The sequence below is a fragment of the Dioscorea cayenensis genome, unplaced genomic scaffold (assembly GCF_009730915.1).
Source record: "Dioscorea cayenensis subsp. rotundata cultivar TDr96_F1 unplaced genomic scaffold, TDr96_F1_v2_PseudoChromosome.rev07_lg8_w22 25.fasta BLBR01000187.1, whole genome shotgun sequence".
NCBI lineage: Eukaryota > Viridiplantae > Streptophyta > Magnoliopsida > Dioscoreales > Dioscoreaceae > Dioscorea > Dioscorea cayenensis.
The window spans coordinates 99,282-112,918 of NW_024086578.1; the positions used below are offsets into that span (position 1 = coordinate 99,282).

Here is a 13,637-nt window from a genome sequence, read left to right on the forward strand (position 1 = left end):
GATTGCACTTTGTTGATGGAATCTTGGAGTGAACAAACGTGAAGACACAAATTGTGCTCGAAGATACGTGAATGTGTGCCAACCTCCATACGCTCAAGCAATTGCATGGTTTGGAGGGGCACAAAGCAGTCACATTTGGTTATTCTGACTTGTGCAATGATAACAAGATCTTTCTCAATGTTATCTCTTATTGAAGAAGCGACGTGATCTACTGCAGCAGGTTACTATAGCAATTTAATGTAGCAGTTACTAGGGGAGCTTTCATCGGCACTGATCCTTCTTTCCATCCTTTGGCCCCTGCAATAATTCTCTTTTGAAGGAAACATGGTGTCGAAGGCCGTAAACCTCTCTAAAAGCCTAGATAAAGCCTCTCCAAACCCTAGCCTCGGGCATCTCCAGAGGTGAGAAAAGATATGCCAAAGGTTGGAAAGAAGGATCCTTAAATTGGCCTAAAATTGCGACTTAAATAAGGTTGAAATCAAGCATCCACAGGGGTATGAGGAATTTCCACACGCCCATGTGAATTTGCAAAAAATTGTTTTTCAGCGGCCTATGAATAGTAACTACTAGAATAAATTACTACAGTGATTTACTCCAGTAACCTGCTGTAGTACTCTACCAAAATACCCCTAAATCCACACATTTCATCGTTGCAACATAAACGGGCACACATCTATGTTGTAGGACGTGTTGCATCTTCAAATAAAAGCACATTTGATGGTAATCTTGCTAGTTTTGCACAAGTCGAAACGCATGAGTGTGACTGCCTTTGTGCCCCACCAATTTGCATATTTCCTTGAACATAATGAAGGCTGGCACACACTCACATATCTTTGAGCACAACTTTTTTCTTCACGTTTATTCACTCAAAGATTCAATCAGCAAAGTGCAAACGCAATCTACTTTAGCTTCTTTCTTTCATACTTGTCTCCACAACCCTACATGCACAAAAGAACACAAATACACATATATTCACGATAAAATCTGAGAAAAGTAATGCTCATCATAACAAAAGAATACTTTGTATTATTAATACGCAAGCACTTATCAAACTCCCCTACACTTAAGCTTTTGCTTGTGCTCAAGCAAAAATAAAACATTGAAGCATAAAAGAAGAAAATCTTGAAACTAATTGGCCTTAGGTTTACCAAAAGTATACAAAAGAAGCATTCTACAAGTATGGAAAATTTCAACACTAAATACGAAAAATCATTGCTCTAGTTAAAAACTCGAATCAAAAAGGATAACAAACCCAGATATAGTATAAGTATGTGTAAACTCACTCAAGTTTACCCAACATATACTCCTCAAAGTTCTAAGTATAAGGGACTTATTTATTTACAAAGAGAAAGAAAAAGAAATGGTAGTAGCTTCACACATCCTCTAAGGTAGCCCTTTCCGAAGTGGCTGCTAAGGTGGCTTTCACACTTTCGAGGTGATAGCTTGATAAGTGCTTGTGTGTAAAGAATGTGAATTATTCTTTCCTTACAATGAGCATGACTTTTATCAGGTTTAAGCACTAATACATGAGTTTTTGTATTCTTTTCTGCATGTAGGGTTGTGAAGCTAAGTATTAAGGAAAGAAGCCAAAAGTAGATCGTGAATGCACTATTTGGTGGAATCTTGGAAGCAACAAATGCGAAGACACAAGTGGGGCTTTAAGATACATGAATGTGTGCCAACCTCAATGTACTCAAGCCATTATAATGAGTTGGAAGGGCATGAAGATAGTACATTTGCGTATCACAACTTTGTGCAATGATAGCAAGATCTCCACCAATGAATGCGTTTATTGAAGAAGAGATGCGATCTATGACATAAACGTGTGCCCGTTTATGTTGCCTTTATGAAAAGTGGATTTGGGAGTATTTTTGGTGGGGGTACTATAGGAGGTCACTGTAGCAAATCAATGTAGTAATTACTGTAGCAGTTACTGTTCACAGCTGGCCAAAAATCAATATTCCAAAGAATCCACACGGGCGTGTGGAAATTCCACACCCCATGTAGAAATTCCACATGCCCGTGTGGAAATTACATAGGGGTGTGTGGAACATCAACAGGCCCGTGTGGATGCCCGATGCTAGCTTATTTAAAGCTGTTCTCAGCCCGATTTCAGCATTCTTTTGTCCAACTTTTCCCCAACTTTCAAGAGGGTGGCGGTTAGGGTTTTGAGAGGTATTGGCAAGGGTTTTTGAGAGGTTCTATGGCTTCCACATCATGCTCCACTTGGAAGAAGGTTATTTGGAGAACTTTCATCGGCACCGATCCGGCGAGGTGTGCCCTAGGCTGGACAAGGGGACATTTGGAGGAGACGAGGCCTCTCAGCAAGACCATTGACATGACTACCGAAGGGGTTTTTCTATAGATTACTTGTTTTTATATTCGATTTCATAGTTGATTGTAACTAGCTCTATAGAGAGCTAAACTCCCTAGTGGGTACTTGGATTTGTGAACTCTAGGATGTATTTGTTTCATTAAATATTTTATTATGCTTTCCTTAATTGATGTTTTAATTGTGTTCCAATCTTGAATGTTTGATTGATTGACTGCTCCCTTAGAGTGACACTAGGGTTGAGAGTTCACCTTGGTAACCCTTGTGAGTGTGTGACACACGACAAGAGTTAGACAATGCTAGATTGGAGAGGGTTGAGAGAGTGAGTCGAGAGGTAGCGGAGCGTCCCGTTTCCCCTTCGACGTGATTTATCCTACCTCCATTTCCTTGAGTTCTTTGTGGTTATAGTAGAGTGAACGGGCTAAGGGATGACGTTACACTGGGGCTTAGTGGTAAAGGCAACGAAGTGAAGCACTGAAGTGATTTTAGCACCTAGGGCTTAATTGTGACTAGGGACCTCTCACGTGGACCAAAGTGTTAGGTATACATCTAGGAAGAGGGTTTATCACTTCGAATCCCTAGAACTCCATCTAATTCTATACAAATGCGATGTGTTGAGAATGTTCTATTTCTCCACAGGGACATCGTATAGAGTTAGTCATGGTTGACCTTAGATTTAGGACCGTGTATTGAAGGATTTCCACGACTAATTAATGCATTAATTAGGAAGCATAATAGTTGGTTCTGCACTTGAAATGATTGTCTTAGGCAGAACAATATCCGAGTACCCCATTTATATCGATTTCCTTTCCTCTCAATATTATTGTGCCTCTTGTTCTTATTCCTTTTATCTCTTTTTATATCAATCTCATTCATCATACTATCAATTTATTCTCATCATAGTTAGATAGCAATCGTTGTGTTTCTATTCACTATTCCCTATGGATACAATACCCACTCACCTAGGATTTATTACTTTGACACCAGTGTACTTGCGGTTTACACTCATATTCGATCGTGTAATAGCTATTTCTACCAAAGTAGTAGTTTTCACTCATCTAACGAGATAGATCTTTCTCTCATTAGGGCATAACTAGTATCTGACTTATGAGAGTAGCTTCATACTTCATAGGTTATAGCTTTTTCCACCACTAATGCATAACCAAAAAAAGTATATATATATTTTTAGCAAAACATTAACACAAGAAAGAGCAACTAAACTAGTCCCTTAAACTTTGAACTTGCGTTTAATGAGCGAGTAGTACAAAAACTATAAATCTGGCAAAAATTCCAAGAAATTTAAGTAAAAACTAGAGCATGAGAACATTCAATGTTAAAAATTCTCCTAAACTCAAGCACACGACCATTGCGACTAAAGTGAACTGCCATTGGCTACCTGAGGATGTAATTTCAGTCAAAACTTGTGTAATGTACATGTGTAATGTGAATTCCCCCCTCCCCCACACTTGAGATGTACATTGCCCTCAATATACGCATGCAATCACAATAAAAACTATAACATTCAAGATCATATGTGAAGGTCGACAATTGAAACAATATTCCCCTAAACTCCTAATGGTACATTTTATGGAGCTATATTCATTGAGAGTTGAGTTCCAATGGGTTGTGGAGCACACATGGCCATGTAAAAATCACATTGATCGTGTCTGTGACTAATCCTCAATTTCCATACTTTCAAGACCGTCTGAACGTATACCCAAGGGGGATTCAGTAAAGCTCAATAAAAAAAAATAAAACTCGAGTATATAAATATAAAGTAATGAAATATAACTCAAGAAAAAAAAAATGAAAGATAAACTCAGAAGGAAGATCCTTTCTGAGTAGTGCAAGTCCAAAATAAAATATGGAAAATAAAATGCGAAAACATAAAGAATTAAAAGAAGGACGCATCAAGCGTTGGTGTCCTCTGTGGTCTCTGCTGGTGTTACTGCTGGTGCTACTACTAGTGCTGGTGAAGAAGGTGGATCAACTAGTGCTGGTACTAGTGATGGTGGTGCTGGGGATACCTGAGGAGTCCACGGTCTCATAACAAATGGAGATGCTATGTCTCGCTCGAGGATCTATTGTAAGATATCAAGACGGGTCATCACCTCAGAATGGTTTGCTCCCTATGTGGTGCGAACCTCAGCAATCTCAGTCTAGAGCACCGCTACAGCACTCTCGAGCCTCTCAAAATGATCATAGGCTCGAGACGAAGAAAACATGCACACTAGAGGCCCTATACTTCAGGTGGTGTCTCTGTCTCCATCTGCTCAGGCTGAGGCTCAGGAACAGGCTACATCACCCTTAGCCTCGACTGGCTCTGGTGCGCTGTAATCAGTACATGAACTCCCAGCTGGTACCTACGTACCATTGACAAGATCCCCTTGCTTATATCGCGCAAGTGCACGGGTTTGTCGAAGTAATAATCCCGAATGAGTGGGTATCGTATCCATAGGGAATAGTGAATAAAAACACTTAATTCACTTCTTAGCTATGTGAAAGATGAATAGTGATATGTGTGATAATGATTCAATTCTCAAAAGTAAAAAAACAAGTAAGAGAGCACAAGTAAAGTAGACGGTAAAACAATCGATAAAGATGGGGTACCCGGATATTGCTCCACCTAGGACAATCATTTCAAGTGCAAGAACCCTCTATTATGCTTCCTAATCAATGCAAGTGAGTCGTGGAAATCCTTAATTACATAGTCCCAAATCTAAGGTCAACTATGCATAACTCTATACATGTCCCGGAGGAGTGATTGAACAACCTCTCAACCTCGCACTCGCATAGAATTGCAATAAGTTCTAGGGATTCCAAGTGATAAATCTCTTCCTAATTATGCACCTAACCCTTTGGTCGAGGTGGAAGGTTCCTAACCACAATTAAGCCCTCGATACTAAGATCACTTCTGTGCTTCACTCCGTTGCACCCGCAACTAAGCCCTAGCAGAAGGTCATCCCTTAGACCATTCACTCTATTGCGTCCGCAAAGAACTCAAGGAATGGAGGAAGAATCTAACACATCGGAGGGGAAAAGGGACGCTCCTGTACCTCTCGACTCACCCTCTCAACCCTTTCCAACCTAGCTTTGTCTAACACTCGTGGTGTGTCACTCATTCACAAAGTTACCAACAAGAATACTCAACTCTAGTGTCACTCTAGGAGAGTATTCACACAATCAAGTATTGAAGGTTGGAACTCAGAATAAACATCAATTAATTGAAAGCATAATAAAGAGATTCAAAGAAATGAATACATCTTAGGGTTCACAAATACACAAGTACCCACTAGGGGTTTAGCTCTCCATGGAGCTAAGTACAATCAAAGAAACAGAATGTAAAAGCAATGAATCCATAGAATACCCCCTCGATAGTTGTGTCGATGGTCTTGTGGAAAGTCCTCTACTCGTCGTCCAAAGATCCCCTTGTCCGGTATAGGATACGCCTCGATGGAAGCTCCCCTACCAACTTTCTTCCAAAGAGATGACGATGTCAGAGCTGTAGAACATCTCCAAAACCCTAGCCAATACTTCTCAAAACCCTAGCCGAAACCCTCTCTCAAGCTAGGGAAAAGATGGAGAAAAGAATACTGAAATTGGGGCTGAATCGGCTTTAAATAGGGCTGGAATTGGGGATCCACACGCCCCTGTGGATGCCCGTGTAGATTTTGAATGAGCTTGCATGTGTACATTGGGGATAATGTACAACTTAAGTGTGGGGGAGTTTCATAGTGCACACATCTTTTCTATTGTTATTGATTGTTATATGCTCACATAGCCAATGGCGGTTCACCTTAGTTGCAAGGATGGTATTCTTGAGTTTAGGAGAATTTCTAACATTGAATGTTTTCATGCTCTAGTTCTTGCTTAAATTTCTAGGAATTTTTACCCGATTTACACTTAGTGCACTACTCACTCTTTAAACTCTTTTGGAAACTCAAGTTTGATGTTAAAGGGGCTAGTTATAGTTATTTCTTGTGTTAAGTTCTAAAAAAAAAACGTTTTATTGTTTATTTGTGCTTGTTGGGTCCGGATTGAACATTTCCTGCATGTATTCATCAACAATCTCATAAGTCGTGTCTAGAAAATATAAAGTGTCATCAAAATCAAGAGAATGCCACATGGCTTCAGCAAGGTAGTATGTGAGGTTATCATCTCCAACTCTCAAAGTTAGCTCTCCGCTGTCCATGTTAATCAATGCCTTGGAAGTCCGTAAGAATGACCTCCCAAGTATCAAGGGTACATCTGCACCCTCATCGACATCTAGCACCACAAACTCTACATGAAATATATACTTGTCCACCTTGACAAGTACATCTTCGATGATACCCCTCGGCTGTCTCACCGTTCGATCTACCAATTGCAAAGTCATCCGAGTGGGCTTAGGCTCACCCAAGCCTAACTTTCGAAAGAAGGTGTATGGCATGACGTTGATGCTGACCCCTGAGTCAGCCAATGCCATTTCTTTACCCATATTGCCAATGCTACACTGAATGATGAAGCTTCCCCGGTCTTTCTTCTTTCTTGGCATATTCCTTTGCAACACCACCGAGCATGAAGCATCTAGAATCACCGAAGTACTCTCCTCGAACTTTCTCTTGTTGGTCAACAAGTCTTTCAAGAACTTTGCATACTAAGGCATTTGAGCCAATGCCTCAACAAAAGGAATATTGATGTGGAGTTGCTTGAACAAACTCAGAAACGTCTTGTACTGTTCATCCCCTTGGTCATTCTTCAATCTAGAGGGATAAGGGATTCTTGACTTGAAAGATGGGGATGCCACCTCCTTTTCTTTGCTTGTTCCCTCTTTGACCTCTATAACCTCTAGTGCGTGTTCTTTTGGCATCTCACTCGGAAGCCTTCAACCTCACGACCACTTCTCAAAGTTATCGCCTTCACCTACTCTCTAGGGTTGGCCTATGTATTGCTTGGCAAGCTTCCATGTGGCCTTTCAGAGAGAGACTTCACAATTTGCCCCACCTGATTTTCAAGATTATGGAAAGAGGCGGTGTGATTGCGAAGTGTGGCCTCAACTGATTCAAACCTTTTACTTGTAGATTGCATAAATCTAGTCAAGGCCTTCTCCAAATCATTAATTCGGGTTTCCAAACATGAAACTTTGTTTTTCACATGCGGGCTTGTTGTTGTGGTTGGAAAGCTAGTGGCCCCATGGCCTTTGGTGGACCCTGATTGCTCCATGAGAAATTTGGATGATTCTTCCAACCCGGATTGTATGTATTGCTATATGGGTTTCCTTGAGGTCTCATGCCATTACCTACAAAATCGACGTTCTCAACTTTTCCTCTTCACCAATAGAGATCGGGCAATCGGAGGGAGCATGTCCTCCACCATACCCGTTGCAATTCGTCACGGCCGCTATTCTATTTGAAGTTAGAAGATCTAACTTCTTACTCAAATTTTCCTCTTGAGCCGCCAATGAAGTTACTGTATCTATCTTATGGAGACCGACCACCTTTTTCTTCTTCCTAGCATTCCATTGGTAGTTGTTTAACCCCATTTCTTCAATTAACTGACGGGCTTCATCGGGGGTCTTGCTACCTAAGGTACCTCCTACTGCCGCATCTAAGAGTTGCTTTGTACTCGGGTTCAAACCGTTGTAAAAGGTTTGAACAATCATCCACTCTGGAAATCCGTTTTGTGGGCATTTTCTCAGGACCTCCTTGAACCTTTCCCATGTCTCAAATAGAGACTCCAATTCCAACTCAACAAAGAATGAGATCTCATTCCTAAGCTTTGCAGATTTTTCGGGAGGAAAATAACGGGAAAGAAAAGCTTCTATGACAAGGTCCCCTTGCGTATATCCCTGATTGCAGGTTTGTCGAGTAATAATCCCGGGTGAGCGGGTTCGAATCCACGGGTAGTAGCGAGTAAAGACACTTAGTCGATTCTTAGCTATGTGGAGTATCAACAATGATAAGTGTGATAATGATTCAATTCTCAACAATTAAAAGCAACAAGTAAGAGAGCAAAATAAGGAGGAGGCAAGGCAATCGATAAAGATGGGGTACTCGGATGATGCTTCACCTAGGAAAAATCGTTTCAAGTGCAAGAACTCTCTATTATGCTTCCTAATCAATGCAATGGTGAGTCATGGAGATCCTTACATACATAGTCCCAAATCTAAGGTCAACTATGCCTAACTCTATTTATGTCCCAGAGAAGAGATTAAATAACCTCTCAACCTCGCACTTTTCGAATAAAGTTGCAATGTGCTCTAGGGATTCAAGTGATAAAAGTGCTTCCTAATTATAGACCTAACCCTTTGGTCAGTGGAAGGTCCCTCCTAGCCACAATTAAGCCCTAGATACTAAGATCCCCTCAATGCTTCACTCCATTGCACGCGCAACTAGGCCCCATCGGAGGTTCATCCCTTAGACCATTCACTCTATTATGGCCTCAAAGAACTCAAGGAAAGGAGGTAGAATCTATCACGTCGGAGGGGAAAGGGGACGCTCCTGTACCTCTCAACTCACCCTCCCAACCCTCTCCAACCTAGCTTTGTCTAACACTTGTGGTGTGTCACTCACTCACAAGGTTAACAACAAGAACTCTAAACCCTAGTGTCACTCTAGGGGAAACGTTCATACAATCAAGAATTCAAGGTTGGAACTCACAATAAACATCAATTTATTGAAAGCATAATAAAGAAGTTCAAAGAAACGAATACATCCTAGGGTTCACAATCACCCAAGTACCCACTAGGGGTTTAGCTCTCCATGGAGCTAAGTACAATCAAAGAAATTGAATGTAAAAGCAATGAATCCATAAAGAAAACCCCTCGATGGTCGTGTCGATGGTCTTGCGGAGAGTCCTCTACTCGTCGTCCAAGGATTCCCTCATCCGGTATAGGATACGCCTCGACAGAAGTTTTCCTACCAACCTTCTTCCTCAGGAATGACGATGTCAGAGCCATCGAACCTCTCCAAAACTTTGGCCAATACCCCTCAAAACTCTAGCGGAAGCCGTCTCTCAAGTTGGGGAAAAGATGGAGAAAAGAATACCAAAATCGGGGCTGAATCGGCTTTAAATAGGGCTGCAATCGGGCAACTCCACGGGAGTGGACGCTACACGCGCCCGTGCGGAATTTCCACAAGGGCGTGGATAATTTCCCCATACCCATGTGGATTCTCTGCTTCTCTGATTTCTCGGCCGGCTATGAATAGTGCTGCTACAGACTCGCTACAGTGTTGCTGCGGTGCTCTGCTACAGCCTTCGACCTGAATAACTTCCCAATTCCATACTTTCATCGGGGATAACGCAAACGGGCACACGTTCACATCGTGAATCACTTGCTTATTCAATGATATATATGTTGGTGGAGCTCTTGTTCTTATATGCATAAGACGGAATGCTCGTAGTACATTGCCTTTGTGCCCTTCAAATGGATGTGCTCACTTTCGAATGCGAGGAGGTTGGCACGGAGACTCTAGCATCTCACACTGTCCCTATGTCTTGGCGTTTGAACCTTAGCAATATCTTCTACAAAATAGGTGCATTATGATCCATATTGGCGATTTCCTTCATACTTGGCCTTACTGACCCTACTGCATAAAAAGTAACATAAAAAACACATATTAATGTAAAAACACGAGAAAAGTAATGCTCGATATAAGGAATGAGCAGCTTGCATCATATCGCACTAAGCACTTATCAAACTCCCCACACTTAGCTTTTTGCTTGTCCTCAAGCAAACATTAAAAACGATACATGCATCAATGAAGAAAATATTGAAAGTGCTTGGCCTTAGGTTCACCGAGGTATACAAAGAAAGTATTCTACAAGTAAGGAAAATTTGAACACTAAATACGGAAAATCAATGCTCTAGGTAAAAACTTGAATCAAAAAGGACAACAAACCCGAATTTTGTGTAAGTGTGTGAACTCACACAAAACAACCCAAGTTATACTCCTCAAAGTTCTAAGTACAAGGGACTTATTTATCTACAAAAGTGATAAAAATTTTAAATGATGGTAGTAGCTTCACACATCCTCTAAGGTAGCCCTTTCCAAAGCGGGCGCTAAGGTGGCTTTCACACTTTCAAGGTGGTAGCTCTTTCTACCCCAGTGGTAGCTTTCACTCATCCTATGAGATAGCTCTTTCTCTCATTAGGGCATAACTAGTATCCGACTTGTGAGAGTAGCTTCATACTTCATAGGTGGTAGCTCTTTCCACCCAACAAACACAAATAAACAATAAAACTATTTTTTATTTTTTATTTTTTCAAAAATTTAACAAAGCAAGTAAACCTAACTAGTCCCTTTAACATCAATCATGAGTTTCCAATAGAGTTCAAAGAGTGAGTAGTGCACTAAGTGTAAATCAGGCAAAAATTCCTAAAAATTCAAGCAAGAAATAGAGCATGAAAAAAAAATTGAATGTTAACAATTCTCCTAGACTTAAGAATACAATCATTGCAACTAAGGTGAACCGCCATTGACTAAGTGAGCATATATCAATCAAGAACAATAGAAAAGATGTGCGCATTATAAAACTAACCCCCACACTTAAGTTATACATTGTCCTCAATGTACTCATGCAAGCTCACTCAAAATATATCATTCAAAAATAGATGTGGGAGAAGCAATCAAAACAATACTCCCCTGACTCCTAGTGTTGCATTTGATGAAGCTAATTCATCAGGAGTAGTGTTTCAATGGGTTATGAAGCTCGCACGGCAAAGTGTCGAAGCACCTTGGTTGTGCCCATGACTAAGTCTCAATTCCCAAGATGACAAGACCATCTGCACGCATACACGAGGGGGTTCAGCAAAGCTCAAGAAAAACAAAAATAATTCGAGTGTATAAAAGATGAAAGCAATGAATACAACTCGATAAATGAAACATAAAATATACTCGGGAAGCAAAAAAATCGTTTTACGAGTGAACAAGTCGAAAAAAACAAGAAAAATAAAAATAAAAGTAAAATGGATGAAAGTAAAAGAAAGGTTAAGTGTGGATTCACGGGGCGTGAGAACCGCACGACCAGGCATCAACAATCCGAAAATACAACTCAAGAATATCTCTAACTTCGTTCTAAACATAATTCATTGTTCCAAATGAAGAAATGAAGCATTATTAACCAGTTTAATCGATAGAAATCATGAATTTATGAAGAAGATGATAAAAAGGTTCTTGTGACGAGAAGTGAGAAAATGAAGAGCCGGGCGGAAAGCCTTGCTAAAATCCCACCAAACAGGCGTAATGGACTCGGAGAGTATTGTGAGAGTGTTTTCAAGTGAAAAGTAGTCATGAAGAGGGAGAGAAATCATCCTCTTTTAAACAGAACTCGCGACTTTTGACGTTCTGTACATCCACACGAGCGTGTGGAAATTCCCCACGCCAGTGTGCCTCACTTCAAAACCTCCACATGGGCGTACGCACGCCCCTGTGCGCTCTCGGGAAAAAAACTCTCACGACTTAGAGCGATCTCCGCAGGCGTTGGGAAATATCACGCCCGTGCGCCCCGGAAACTCGAGGCGGGGCCTTGCGCCCACGTGGCTTCCCCTAAACAACCGAGAAAAAAATATCAAGTCTTACGCTTGCGCTGTGCGGAAATTCCCCATGGGCGTGGACATTCACATGCCCAACTCACGAGGCGACCCTTGCGCATTTGTGTTTTCTCGGGATGGATGGAGCAACTGCAAAGTTTTTGCAGGGCGTCGCGAAAATTACCCGCGCCCGGTGTGGAAATCAAGCCTTACCGATGAGTTTGCACTTAAACACCCTTACAATCCACAAAATACTTAATCAATCAGCTCGAAGACGATAGTAGTAGGGGACAAGGCTGTCGAGAAAAAAAATGCTCTTTGGGCAGCTTAGGTTTATTTGAGGGGAAGGGTGTGACTCTTGTTTTTGGGAGAGCGGATGGTCCTTTAAATCACGGAACTCCACACGGGCATGCGGGGAGTTGTCACGCCCGTGCGACTTCAAACGAAGGGGTCACAGGGGTGGATGCACGCCCCTTTGGCCTTGCTGGATATCCGAGAAAAATGTATACATGCCCGTGCGGAAATTCCGCGCAGTGATTCCACATGCCCAACTCATGAGGGCGGCCGCTGCGCACTGTGTATTCTCGGGATGAAGAGAACTCCTCTGCAAAGACTCACACGGGCGTGCAGAAATTACCCATGCCCATGCGTGGTTCACAAGGTTGTCCACAGGGGCGAGTCCACGCCCCCGTATCCTCTCGGGAAAATCCGCCCAACTCTGCAGGAATTCACACGTCCGTGCGAAAATTACCCACGGGCATGCGACATGCGAATGGTCGTTTACAGGGGCAGCCGCACGCCCCTGTGCCTTCTCTGGATGAGCTCGCAGTATACACACATCGGCGTGCGGAAATTCCACACGCCCGTGTGTTTTCTCTGGATAACTTAAAAAAACCTGGAGGCCCTGCAGGACTATTCTGAACATGTTTACACACTCAGAGCCTGCTATATTATACAAAATTTACCAGATAAAAACACAAAATAGAACTCAAACAACCAAACTTCGCCAACTCTCAACAAAACACACAATGAGTACTTTTAAAAATCCCACAATAAAATCGCAGCACAAGCACTTAAAAATCGAGACACCAACACTTAACAATTTATTCATGCAAATAAATTAAACTAAGAAGATAGGAAAACAGTAAACACTTGGGTTGCCTCCTATGAAGCGCTTGTTTAACGTCACTAAGCTTGGCGTACCTTACCTTACCTCATGAGGGTTCATGGAGGAAAAATACTTCTCTATTGTCACTACAAATTTCTCCGCCATGGTATGGTTTCAGCCTATGTCCATTCAACTTGAATGTGCCCTTCTCTGGATGACTAATCTCAATGGCTCCATGAGGTGAAACTTTGGTAACGGTATACAGACCAGACAACTTTGATTTAAGTTTCCCCGGGAATAAACGTAGATGGGAGTTGAATAGTAGCACCTGGTCGCCGACTTTGAAGTCTTTTGGGGTTTTAATATGCTTGTCATGGCACTTCCGAATCCTTTCCTTATATATCCTTGCATTCTCATATGCCTTCAGCCTCCATTCATCTAGCTCATTGAGATGTAATATTCGTTGCTCTTCAGATTTGCGCAAGTCGGAATTCATCACTTTAGTTGCCCAATACGCTTTGTGCTCTAATTCTACCGGTAAATGGCAAGATTTTCCATACACTAGATTATAGGGAGTGGTCCCTATTGGCATTTTGTATGTGGTTCTATGAGCAGAAAGCGTGTCGTCCAACCTTTCGAGACCAATCTCGTTTACCTTGTTCCCTTTGTTTTAGTTAAAAATCCTC

The 13,637-nt window shown here is 41.7% G+C and overlaps 1 non-coding gene across 1 annotated transcript; it reads left to right on the forward strand.

Moving 5' to 3' along the window:
• The first annotated feature begins 7,983 nt into the window (after positions 1-7,983).
• LOC120253752 lies at positions 7,984-8,090 on the forward strand. Its single transcript, XR_005534397.1, has one exon. It is a non-coding gene; the product is annotated as a small nucleolar RNA R71 (small nucleolar RNA).
• Positions 8,091-13,637: the final 5,547 nt, after the last annotated feature.